At 38.9% G+C, this 13963-nt stretch overlaps 1 protein-coding gene across 6 annotated transcripts in view; it reads left to right on the forward strand.

Moving 5' to 3' along the window:
• The window catches only part of PDE4D (phosphodiesterase 4D), a 409683-nt gene that overhangs the window by 268668 nt on the left and 127052 nt on the right, over nt 1-13963 (forward strand). The gene's annotated exons all lie outside the window — the stretch shown is intronic.

Genomic DNA, 13963 nt, shown 5'->3' on the forward strand with positions numbered 1-13963 from the left:
CCACCTTTGCCTGCTGTTCTTCTCTAAGTGTATGAATATTCTCTATCATGTTACGGATTTTATCATAGTAATCCTCATGAACCAATGATTTTGAGAGCATCCTACTGAACCTCTTTGGTATTGCTCTACTATCTCCGTGCGGGTCTGGACCAGCGTCTGGTTTCAGAGTATTCTCCTAGTTATTTTAATGTTAAATTAGCCTCAGACATCGTATGCATTGAAGCAAAAGAAAAGGCCCCATTTCGTGATATTTAGCTTTGCAGTCAGCTCTTGTGCAATATTCTTTATTGCAGCTGCTTGGAAAATAAATTAAATCCAGCTTTCCATAAAGGATGAACAGAGAGACAATCACAAACATTACTGTGTAACATAATAGTTCACAAACATTAAAAATATACAGATATTCCCATTATTGGTTATTTCACTTTCTCAGGTGTCAGGGAATTGTATGAACTTTGTATTTGAAGTATAAGCATTGAAGTATATTCCCCTCCTTTATTCTCTACTTTAAATACTACTTGTTTTGTTTTCATAAAACTCCTCATGTCACAAGCACCCTTGTAGAAATCTCTGAAATTGTACAAACCCATGAATATTCTGTAAATTTATGCTTTCTGTTTCTAAGTTGCACTACTATGTTGACACTTAGGTTTGTTAGTGAAAACTGTATTGGCATTTCACTCACACTATCCTTTTTAATAGCATGTCTTTCTCATGTAAGGTAGCTTCTCATCTGCTGGCAAAGAGCCATGGCTGGAGGGGGTAAAAAAAGAATAGTACAAGAAAATATGTACTGTCTAGGCTTCCTTAAGGCACAACTGCCCGAGTCCCAGGAGGAGACGTTCGCCCACGTGCTGTCCTGGCAGGGCTGTATAGTAGGGTATGCCAAGCACGTCTTTCGCTGCTGTCAGGTTTTTTTCCTTTAGACCTCAGTAGTGTTTTGTCTGCTGCAATAATTGCTCTTAAAAATTCTTTTTTTAAAAAAATTCTATAGTCCTTTCTCTAAAAAAAAAAAAAAAAGTTCTATAAAAAAAAAGAGAGAATCTCATTCTTCCTGAAAGGAGAGTTTATAATGATTTTCTGTGTCTTACAGAAGTACAGCATAGAGTGGACAGAAAATAAAACCCACAGTTTAAAAAAAAACATCTAATCAGCTTCTTGCCTGAAGTGAAAAATATTTTCTTTTTTTTTTCTAAGCTTTTTTTTATAAAATTTCTTTCAATATTTTTGGTGACCTTTTTTTTCCTCTTTTCTGTTTTTTCCTTGGGGTTTTTTGGGGGTTTTTTTGTTTGTTTTTACCCATTGTTCCCTCCATTTCCTTCCAAATGTTACAGAAATACCAGGTCTAATGTCTTCTTCCACTCCATTTTTATTGATGAGAAGGTCTTGAAAAGTAGATGTAACAAAAAAGGTAAATAAGCAAGTCTTTCTTTGCTTCTGTTCTTCCAATCCCTTCACAGGTTTCCTATGAGTAAAAACAGTAAAACTGCTAAATTTCTCTTTTTCCCACCCAAATCCATTTTTGATAGGTTCTTAAAAAGCAGTGTTTCTGAGATTTCTACTGCTTTTCCTACTATTCCCTGTAATATTAATTTTAGCTCTTGTAAAATCTTTTTTTTCTTTTTTATTTTTCCTTTTATGACCAGAGCTCTTAGCACTTTACAAAGCACCCATTTCGCAGGTAGGGAAATGGAAGCACAGAAGGGGATAAAATGATTCACTCCGGATGACTCATCCAGTGAAAGAACAGGTTTTTGTATCCTCTCACCCTACTTCATTCCTGCAAAAGAAAAGAATGAGTTGTAAATTTTAGTAAAACACGTTCGTACTGCTTTGTGAAGAGAATGTTTGATTTTGTTTTGCAATACACAGTGATTTTTAACAGCTTTGGCTTGTCAGATCACTCACATTTAAAAAAAAAAAAGAAAAAAGTGTTGTTTTTTTTTCAGTTCCCATTTCAACCCACTACATCACATCTGCTTCAAAGTTTGTTTAATACTGGAAAAAAATGCCTTGTTACAAGTAAAGAGCGTAAACTGATATTTCTGTTACTGCATTCCTCCACAGAGAAAGACTCATTTTGGTGAGACATGCTTAGCTTAGCTCTGTGTGTGGCATTTGAAGACTGTAGCAGCTAATGTTTTTGGTTTTTCTTGTTTCTAGTTAATTTGTGAGTAGTTCTTGAGAAGTCATATACTTCTGTTCATTTACATATTATACCAAATGAGAGTTCCATAATATGTGTAGTAATATTACAACTCATGATATGTTCTCTGTTTTGTTACTAGTTAAAGCACTGTATTTATAGCTTCATAGCTTTTGCTTTATAGCTTTTGCTTTTAGAGTCCAACAGTCATATGGGCAATAGGGATCTTACAGTGACTAACAGAAACTTTGTAGACAAAATAGGAGTGCAAGAGATTTTAGCAAGAACGTGTGTATATTATGATAGCAGTTAGTTGTAATGAGACTATGAATGAGATATTCCATTGACCTTGAAGTCTGCGGAAGATGAGGTTAATCAAACATGCATTATAACCAAAAAGGAGCGTGCACTTGTTCATCTGTATACTAACTATTAGGAAGCGAATCTGTAACACTGTATTTGAAGTCTGAAATTTCTGGTAGTCTTCCGGGAATGGTGTTGATAGTGCTACGGTAGGCTGAAAAAGAAAACTGGAAAAAACAAGAGCAAATGCAAGAGTTTAGAGAGATTAGGCCATCTCTCCAACATGTGCACAAATGAATACGTAATAACCTCATATCCATGTTACTACGATTGAAAAGTCAAGGACAAAAGACGGAAATGCCAACATTACAATTGACTTAGGAACCTTGGTTTGGTCCTGTGCATAAATAATTTGATGAAGACTTTACCTATAAGATTCTGTAGTGCTTTTACTTCACTGAGTGTACAGAATGAATGCAACTCAATTCATGAGATATTTGGTATTCTGTTATTTTCTTGCTGCTCACTCTATTGCCATATGCTTTATTGACAACCTGCTATTCACACCTATTGGAAAAGTAGTTACAGTGCTTTCATTGGCTTTTCTATAGTGTTCATCACTATGATACTTTACCACTTCTCAGAGATAATTACATTAATTTTCGTATCATCCATGTGATACGAGGAAGTACTATCATCCTTGCTTAACATAAGGAGAATTAAAACAGAGATCAAAGTGAAAGTATTCCCTAAATTGAGTATGCAAAATGAGATGTCTAGGACTTCCTTTTTTTGATCTACTTGTCATAGAATGACTCATATATTCAGAGCATAGTTTTCATGAAAGGGTGAAGCTGAATGGCTGGGATACACTGGGGAAGTATCAATTCTACTTCCTTGCACTTACCGTCTTCCATTGGCATTCTCTTCTGGCCACTACTGTAGACAGAATAGTGGATCTGAGGGACCTTTGATCCACCCAGTAGCTGTTCAGATGTTCTGAATTAATCTGTATTTTTAAGTGCTGATATCCACATAGCTCAATCAACACCCATTCGGAGTGGATACCTCAAGAATGAGAAACACGTAATTAGTGACGTATGATAAAGTTGGTGTAAGTGACTAGTTCAGTATCAAGTGCTCCACAACTTGGGCAAATATTATTCCAGTTGCTGATGATAAAAGCACTTTTACCCTTCTGTAGTCCTTTGCCTGATTCAATACCCACCTTCTGCAGTGAATAGGACAAATGTCCCACTGGCAGGGGCTTGTTCCTCAGAGCCCTTTTGGACCCTGAGCAAGGCAGGAGCTTTTTTAGAAATAATATAGTATCACTTAATATTTTTTTCAGTAATGCAGATACATGAGGTGACTGACTTAAGGTTGGCCTAAGCTTATGAATTTTTGAAATTTATGAAGATATTCACAGAATCAGCAAAAAAAGAAGCATTTTGCAGGCACTTGGCTAAATTCCACTTCTTAGCTGCAAAATATGAGTCACTAGAGTATCTCACAAAACAGCTTCCAGTTTCTTTTTTAAATATAAAAAATTATGCATTTCTCTGCCACTTTCTCATCAGCGGTTGACCCATTTTCCCTCAAAAAAAGAACGGAAGGAAAATTTCAGCACCACTGGACATAATTTAGTAATGGTAAAAAGAAAATACAGTCTTACAATGCAGCACGTCAGGCAGCACTCTCACGTGATATTATTAGGCATTATAATAATATAATATAGCATTAAAATAATTTTTAAAAAAACAAGGAAAAAAGCACCAAATGATCCATTATTGTAAGTTTTGGATTATTTATGAGAATTATCTTTCTTGACATACCAGGTACTCAGTGAATGCACTCAGGGTCTACAATCAGGATAAAATAAAATACAATATGAGCGCATACACTCAAGATATTCCAGTCTCGGCACCCTTCCAAGGCAGGCTCCTGACCTTTTTCTTTCCCTTTAAAGGTTGTTGCTTATGTGTGGCAAAGCTCTAGCAAGGATTTCGAGAAACCAAATCTTGAAGCGGACCTTGATACATTTAGTAGAAGTCTAGGGAAGGGGAAGCAACTAAAAATGTAGCAAATTTGCTAAACTAAATACAATACAAAAAATGCGAATAATAATAATAAAAAAAAAATCCAAGCACCCAGAATATAAAGAACTGAAATGGAAAGGATTTCAATGAAACAATTTCAAAAAAGCAAAGTACAAAAAAATTTAGAGCCCTGAAGCTCTTAGTAGCTTGAACTTTTGAGCTTTTAACAATACATGCCATGATTTAAGTGATAGTTGCTACTAACATATCCCCACACGAATCCTTGTGGAAGTAGAAATCATATGCGATTTATTGCCAGCAATTATTTATTGCAATTAGAGAAATTTTACAGCAGTGTGAGAAAAAACTTTCCTTGTCAAATGTAATTATATCTCCTTTTCATGGAGCTTTCATCGGCATAGGGAATCTAGAGCAACAGTAGAAGACATTTTCTTTTCCTAAAGAGACAACTGCAATTTCTTATTCCAGCTGCCTCCTGTACACTCTCCTCTGAAGCTGGCCTTGGTTTCTGGTAGATATCTATGTTTGCACATTGTACTGGTGAAACAAACCGTCGTATCTTCTATGTCCAGGGTTCTTACAGTTTGGGCTACAGACCTTCTTCTCTTCAGGCTTTTCTGTCCACAGCCCTTACCCATTTTCTGGAAGACCTGATTTTGGAAGACAGGTTGGCTTAAGCCAGGTTGTGCGAGCAACTGTAATAATTCTGAGTTGGGTGATGCTGAGGGATGTGGCCTCCTCTTGTCATGACAATCAGATCTCCTGGCTCTTTGGACCTCCTTCTGTGCCACATTTTCTGGGACAGGAGAGTAGCGAGGAGTAACCACAACTGCTTTTTTCCTGTCACCTTCTGGCTGGGACACAAGATCTCTGTCACTAAGCACACGGTATGTGTAACCATACCTTCTGTGACCATGCCAAGTGTTTATCATCGTTGTGGCTATATATGATGATTCTTCAGAACAATGTGTTTGCCAGGAATCTTCCCAATGCATACTATTCTTAGCCCTGGGAAACATTTATACCTATTTTCTGGATTTTGTGTGCTTTCATCAGTACTGTAGGGTATTAACTTAAATATTACAGGTCTCAGAAATTACCTTTTTTCCTACATACTTGCTTTATCACACCACTAATTCAGAAAGGATATATAGAAAGAATTTGGCCACTTCTGATAATGGCATCCGACTGAAATTGGATGCAGCTGAGGTCTTTCAGTGTATTGGATTTTCCTTCTCTTGCAGCAGTCTGCTTCTCAACCATGATCTTACATTCATTTTCATATTTTAGTTTTTCCTGAAAGAAAGGTGCTCTGCTAATGTGTTAGGGGACCTGCATTTTAATCAGGATTAATGAGTATGCTTGATGGATGGCTTGCATATTTTTGTGAATTGCTAGATAAACATTTTAAATTGCTTTAATATTTGATTCCAGTACATTTAAAATCAGAGGGCTGGAGCACCTCTGCTATGAGGACAGGCTGAGAGGGTTGGGGTTGTTCAGCCTGGAGAAGAGAAGGCTCCAGGGAGACCTTATTGTAGCCTTCCAGTGTCTAAAGGGGGCCTGCAGGAAAGCTGGAGAGGGACTTTTTACAAGGGCATGCAGTGATGGGACAAGGGGTAATGGCATTAAACTGGAAGAGGGGAGATTTAAATTAGATATTAGGAAGAAATTCTTTCCTGTGAGGGTGGTGAGACACTGGAAGAGGTTGCCCAGGGAAGCTGTGGATGCCCCGTCCCTGGAGGTGTTCAAGGCCAGGCTGGATGGGGCTTTGAGCAGCCTGGTCTAGTGGGAGGTGTCCCTGCCCAGGGCAGGGGGTTGGAACCAGATGATCTTTAAGGTCCCTTCCAACTATAACCAGTCTATGATTCTGTGATTCTATGATTTAAGTGAATGGTGACAGATAGACTATAATTAAATAATGATAATAATAAAGGGGAGAATGATCGGTCCTGCTGATACTCTACTCCCAGCAATGCTGTGGCACTGACAGGCGCCCGCAGCAGTGGGAGCCAGTGGGTGGCTGGGAACAGCTGGCTGACCGGCTGTTCAGGAGCACCCCAGGATTTGCTGCATTCTCTTTTTCATGTCTGGATTAAGTCGTTCTATTTTTCAGCCTTCCTTACCTCAGGGTACCCCAAATAATCCCATTGTTCCATAATTTCTGCAGATTTTCTCATTCAGGTCTCAACCTGCCACAGATTTTACCAGAAACCTTGGGGAAAGCAGTTATTGTCTCAGTGGTCTTTTTTTTTTTATTATCTAAAAATGGCAATACTAATCCCAGTATGATGATTAGATCAGAGGAACCATACAAAGTGACTTAAACCTAGAAGAAACAGATTATCACGTTTCTTGGAAATTATTTTGCGTTTTGTTTCTCTTGCGTTTTTTGTTTGCCTTTTTATTATACTGCAGTAAGACAGCTAATTCAGCTTCAGAGAAGCATCAAAACACCAAATCCATGTAACAGGATCTGGAATGGGGCACTCTCAGCTGAGCGTTAGTAGGAAGATGTTCAGTTGCAAGAGCCACATTCAGAGAATGAAAATTGCTGGGTGTGGGACAATCCCCTCTCTTTGAGGAAAGAATAAAAGGATTCACAAAATGAATCCCAGTATGGCTGAGCTCAACAAGCAAATTGTTTTAATAGATGGAACGAAGTGTTGTGTGCCAAATGCATAGACCACTGGGGTATAATTAAGAATAATGAGGTGACATTATGAAAAGTAAACCTTGAATTGAGTATAAGGAGACTGTTCAAAGCAAAACACCCAAAGATATAGAGCAGTCATCACAGGAGACTCCTTGCTTGGAAACTTAAAAACAAAACACAAAACAGTTTGTTTAGAGAGATCAGCAACACTTCCCTAAGAGGCTTGCTAGAAAATCACGAGATGGAAGCTCAAATAGATAGTTGGAGTTCTTTTGCCAGAACGTTTGAGTATACTAATTCTTACAAACCTTTTTGCTTCAGTGTATTTTTTGTCCTACACATGCTCTATTCGCCTGTTATCTGAGCTTTAATATTAGGTCTAAGCCCTGTTACACTCTAAATGTTTCCAAACACTGTTATGCCAAGAGCGAAAGCCAAGTTTTACTGCTACAAGCAAATTTCATTAAATGTCACATTTTCGTCTTTTGCTTGCAGTTTTAATACTGGAAAATCTATCCACACCACTTCTAAAAATGGAGTTAATCATAGGGCTTGCTTGCTGAGTCGCTTAACTGGAAACCCAAAGCCACAAGTGGATAGTTGGCTTAAATTCTCCAGTGGTACATGAAAATTAAGATTTAGATCATATGTTCCTTTTAATATCATTTGCTTACAATTCGCTGGACATATTTTTAAAAACAATGGAAGGCAAAAGTTTTTTGTTAACATTGCTAGAGAGAAAAAAAATCAGGTCACATATAAATGATTTTTTTTTTTTCCGAATGTAGAGAGATGATAAAAATCTCCTTCTAAGATATCAGTATAAATATTTCTCTTTTTTTCTCTCATTTTCCTGAGGTCTAGTTTTTACTAGGCATGGGGGAAGAGACAGAAAGAAAAGCAGAAGGTGGAAACCAGATGTGGTCTCTCCTGCATCACTGAGTTGACACTGTCAGAAAGGAAACATTTTGAAAGGTCCCAAGGAGAGAATTAATATAAGAAAAAAATTTTAGGCCTGCTATTCAGGCAGAATGTAGTGAGCTCTTAGACCTTGTGTGCAATGAATCCTGGAGATATATGTGCCTCAAATCAAAGCAGGACAGTTTAAAGTTTTGTTCTTAGATGTGATGGATATATTCTGCATTAGTTATATGTTATTTCAGTAGGACAGACCATTTTAGTTACTGTGGAACTCGTGCCCATTGTGACTTCTCTAAAAAAAAAACCAAAACAAAATAAAACAAAAATCCCCAACAAAAAGCTACAGGATTAAGTTGCTAAACTCTCAGTAATAAGGAAGACCACCATTAAGGTTTTCTATGCAGCCTAAATTACAAGCTCTTGTGCATATTCGTTACGATGCCATAACATGTTATGTAACGAAAAGTTCTATTTTGTACTTAGATCTTCCCCTTTTTTCTATTAGCAGCCTTGCAGAGAGTAGGAGAGCATTATTTAAGGACTCAAAAGGAAGTCCACGGCAGGTTTCTTTCACTGTGTAAAGAAGCTGTGCAGTCATTAACAATGTAGTGCTGCTGAAACCCAGGACCCAGAACCTCTCCTGTCCTTGCCACAGATTCCTACTGTTGCCTGAAGCCAATCATTAATAATCTTCCCAAAGGTTGCTTGTGATGTTGTTACTGCTTGTCCACGGGGGAGATCAGTCATGAATGTTTACAAGTCGCTCAAGAGAGTTCACCACTTTTATCTCCATCTTGGTACAGAGCCTGTGTGATACACCGTGGGCCAGACGTGCAAACATGATCAATAGCCAAAAAAGGAAAAAAGGCTGAACTTCCGTCTCATGTCTTGTTTGTCATCACTGAACACTGAGTAAGACAGGCTCTAAGGTTAAACAGAATCCACTAAAGTCATAAAATATTTTGTCAAAATGCAGACATGAAGTTGCTGAATTAGCGTTGGCTTTTCATAGCTTTGGCACCTCTGGATTTCCAGCGAAGCTCTCTGAACATAGAAAATTCTGTGATGTGTGCCGTGCCAAATGCTCCTATCACTAAAAGCAGCTTCAGTTTGCAGGTGTTGTGCAAAGTGTCTGAAGCTGGCTGCAGAACAATGTGGAAAATTCTGTCTTTAAATGGCCACTTTCTGCCTGTGAAACGATGGCAAAACAGGTCCTGTGCCTCCAGTAGCAACTTCCACGCTCCTTCCTTTCCAAAGACCACCTTCCACCAGAAGTGCAAGGAGGCTGACGAACGTGCTAGGGAGAGAGTAACTTCTGGTGTGCCACTGAACGTGCACTTTTTAATTCACAGCATATTCTTGCTGTGACTTAAAACTTAACAGGAGTGGAAAGATAAATATGAGGCAACCTCAGATAACTTTCTGCAATTTCTGGCCACTCAAACTAAAACGCTTATCCTATTTTGTATCTTAAACTTTAAAGAAAGTTCAAGAAAGAACAAACAACTTGTGTGAAAGTCTTCAATTCCCCATTCTCATTCTCTGCTCATTTGTTGCAGTGTGATCAGCAGCGCCATTTCTTGCAAACAAGACTTGTGATTCAGCCAAAGAAACGATTTATTTCATTTTCAGTAATACATTTTTCATTTAGATTTCTACAAGCTTTCATATCTGAAAGTGTTAGCAAATGTCTCAGTTAAGTAAGAGCTAAACAAGGCACTTTGCTGCATTTTAAAAACTTTTTAATGTAAACATATGTTTCTGGCAAACCAGTGCTGTATTGACATTCCCCTTTGCCTGTAGAACTGAACATTTTTTTTCTTGATGCTTATTTACATAAAAGACATTTTCGTTAGGCAGTATGAGCCAAATCCTAGCTGTTTTATTTGGACCCCGTTCATTGCTTTTGATACCCATCTAGTGGACGCAACACAGTATCGCAGGATAAAATTCCAGTCGCAACAGCCAAGTGCAAGTCTTGCACATACTTGTAGGTATTTGGTGTTGCAAACCGCGGGGCCTCTCCCAGCCAATGAAACTGCGATCTTATCTAATGGACTTCTAAATTTAAAAAAAATCACTATTTTCTAATCTGACAGTGAAATCATTCATAGAAGCCTGTCTTAGTTTCTGACTGGGAGAAATAAGACTCGTAATAAAATAGTTATATCATGTCGACAATAGGTGAGTAAAGAAAATAAAACAAATCTGCAAATAAAACCATATGTTCCTTTAAACCAATAAAATACCTTTTAATCAGCTGAATAATTAAGTCCACTGTTAAACAAATCAATTTAATAGTCAGACATTATTAAAAATTTTCCTGCTGTGAGAAGACTTACCTTTACCTTCATTTATTTCTATCCCACTTTTAACTTATGCTCTAGAGTTTTCAGAAAAGCTAATATACATTTGAAATTATACTGCCATTGCAGAAGTTAGTCTTATTGAGCACAGGAGTAAACAATCCTCTTCTATTTCACCTAAAATTGCATGAAAGATCTGCCCTCCTGAACTCAATAGAAAAACAAAACATACAGACTGTGTATTGTTCAGGAGTCTCTGCATTCTTGTAGCTATTTAAAGACAAAAGTTATTTTATTTAGGCAATGAAATAAAAGTGTTGGGCAATTTGGATGCAACGAGCTCACCCTTCATTGGCATTGTGAGTATTTTGTGCTCCAGGAATACTCAGAAATTCAAACTCAAAAATACTAATTGCTAGTGAATAATAGTAATCAAGCTAGTAGGAGTCATAGAATCATAGAATGGTTTGGGTTGGAAGTGACATTAAAGATCATCTTGTTCCAGCACCCTGGCCATGGCCAAGGACACTTTCCACTAGACCAGGCTGCTCAAAGCCCCATCCAGCCTGGCCTTGAACACTTCCAGGGACGGGGCATCCACAACTTCTGTGGGAAACCTGTTCCACTGCCTCACCACCCTCACAGTAAAGAATTTCTTCCTGATATCTAATCTAAATCTACCCTCTTTCAGTTTGAAGCCGTTACCCTGTGTCCTATCATTACATTCCCTGATAAAGAGTCCCTCCCCATCCTTCTTGTAGGTCCCCTTTAGGTACTGGAAGGTCCTGGAGCCTTCTGTTCTCTTCTCCAGGCTGAACAACCCCAACTCTCTTAGGCTGTCTTCATAGGAGAGGTGTTCTGGCCCCCTCTGATCATCTTTGTGGGCCTCCCGTGGACTCGCTCAACCAAGTCCATGTCATTCTTATGTTGTGGGCCCCAGAGCTGGACACAGTACTCCAGGTGGGGTCTCACCAGAGCAGAATAGAGGGGCAGAATCACCTCCCTCAACCTGCTGGCCACACTGCTTTTGATGCAGCTGAGGATGAGGTTGGCTTTCTGGGCTGCGAGCGCACATTGCCAGCTCATGTTGAGCTTCTTGTCAACCAACACCCCCAAATCCTTCTCCTCAGGGCTGCTCTCAATCCATTCTCCACTAAGCCTGTATTTGTGCCTGGGGTTGCTCTGACCCAGCTGCACGACCTTGCACTTGGCCTTGTTGATCTTCATGAAGTTCACATGGGCTCACCTTTCAAGGGCCTTGTTGATCTTCATGAGGTTCACGTGGGCTCACCTTTCAAGGGCCTTGTTGATCTTCATGAGGTTCACATGGGCTCACCTTTCAAGCCCGTCCGGGTCCCTCTGGATGGCATCCCTTCCCTCCAGCATGTCAACGGCTCTACACCGCTTGGTGTCATCAGCACACTTGCTGAAGGTGCACTCAATTCCACTGCCCATGTTGCCATGGTATGGCAATATTATGGTATTAACTTATGGCACTGTAAGCTGCAAAGGCTGTTTGACTGTAGTATTCATGCTATCCTGCCCTTGCCAATATGTTTTTCAATATCTTTTTGTGAGCAGATCTCACAATGATCACAAAGGTGCAATGAATAGGGAAAATGAAATTAAAAGAGGAGCTTTGCGTTGTGCAAGATCACCCAGCAGGCTGGTGGCAGAACTCTCATTTGATGCCTAAAGGATTAAGCTTTGTTAGCTTGAGATTGGTTATGTCATGTAGTAGTAGCACATTTGAGGACACAGAAAAAGTATTTAGGTGTAATCAAAGGAAATCAAATTTGGGAAGAAGTGTATATGTTAGGATTTAGTGACAGTGAATTGTTCTGAAAACTACAGTGAAAAGAGGATTAAATTGCTAAGCTCTCTTGAAGTTTGTTTAATACCATTTTCTGAATAGTTTTCTTGAAAAAGAAACAATTTTGCTTTTCTACATTCAAACTGTGAAAGATGAATACAAAATAAATAATATCATCTGAGAGGGGCAGAAAGCTTGCAGTTCCAGGAACATGTGCAAAGTAACAATGAAATAAACCATGAAGCCAAGATCTATTCTGTGCCAGGCAATGTGCATCCCTGTCAAAATAGGCAATATATGTTTCTTTGATTAGTTCATTTAACAGCAGAAAAAAGGCCAGGGAATGCTGTCAGTTCAGTAAAACATTAAAGTGGCAACCTCACTGCGACCTCAGGTCAATGGTGGATAACAGAAAGAAACCAGCCAGTGCAGAGAGTAGCATGTACCTGCTGTGACACCTGCATCAGCGTGAGGTCTAATCAATAGCTGACATATACTGAACATTTTCTCTTCCGCCATCACTAGATACAATTGAAAACTGGTGGGTGTCCTTCACATGAACACTTTTTTTCAAAATGAGTACTTTAGATGGGTTCATTACCAATACATAACATGATGCTAACACTTATCCGCGTTTAAAAAATCATGTGAAAGATGCCCTGTTCATCCCTCATTCCTAAATGCTTTAGCATTATTATTTAAGTTCCCATTAGTATGGCAGATGAGCCCAAGTAGTTATAAGCCAAGGTCTCATGCACACCTTTCCTACTATGCTGTAAAACTAAAACTGATCTTTGGTTTTATAGAGACACAACCAACTAGAGAACAAAAATCATCTTCCATTTCTAGCTGGATAAAATGTGCTCCATCCCATCAGGTGGAGACATAATCTTGCTAATCCATACTTTTTTAACCTCTGAGATTGCACACCACAACACATTAAGTCTAAAAATGGAGCCACATGCTCCAAAATGACTCCATACAGTACCAAATGCAGCTGTTGGGCTGCTAAGCAACACAGGTTGCCATGAGCACGTACTTCCAACACTGCCCACCCTGCACTGATTTCTAATTGATTGCAGACTCTTTGCATTGATTTTCAAAGCCCTTTGTGGAAACGTCACAGACTACGTGAAAGAGCATCTTCTCTTTCCATCTCTTTCTTTCCCTCCCCTCACGCTTGAGCCTCTCATGAACGGCAGTGTTCCCTAGGAATGATAAACCTGTTTACCACTCTTGGTACCAAATGCAATAACTAGCAGTGCTGGATCTAAACTGTGTAGTTCAAAGACACGAATGGCCACAGAAGTCGCACTGCTTGGCAGTAAGCGAAGAGCTCATTTCTTCAATCTGTTGTAAAATAGCAACTCTAATGCACGCAAACGTGCCCAAGCACACACATATGCCTTAATCCCAACCCAGCACTTTGTTTATTGTGGTAAAACAAAATGTGTTCTTGAAAGTTTTGGGTAGTAGTGAAATATTAGGGTTGGGTACTTGATAGCAAAAGAGATTTCACCTGCCTCAACAGTGGGAGACGGGATAATGAGGGTGCAGCTCAGGAGGGATGGGGCATGAGGAAGAAAACAATGAAACATTGTGTTTCCTCAGGTATAGAGCTCATGGATACTCTACCTGCAGAGAAGCATAAGGCTTCCTGTATTCCTAATAGTAATTTTTTTCTCTACCAGATTTATTTTCCTTCACGCTGCTCTTTTTGGTTATCAGTAATTTTAAAGTGTGTTTCTTGTGTGCCTT

The sequence above is a fragment of the Chroicocephalus ridibundus genome, chromosome Z (assembly GCF_963924245.1).
Source record: "Chroicocephalus ridibundus chromosome Z, bChrRid1.1, whole genome shotgun sequence".
Taxonomy (NCBI): Eukaryota; Metazoa; Chordata; class Aves; order Charadriiformes; family Laridae; genus Chroicocephalus; species Chroicocephalus ridibundus.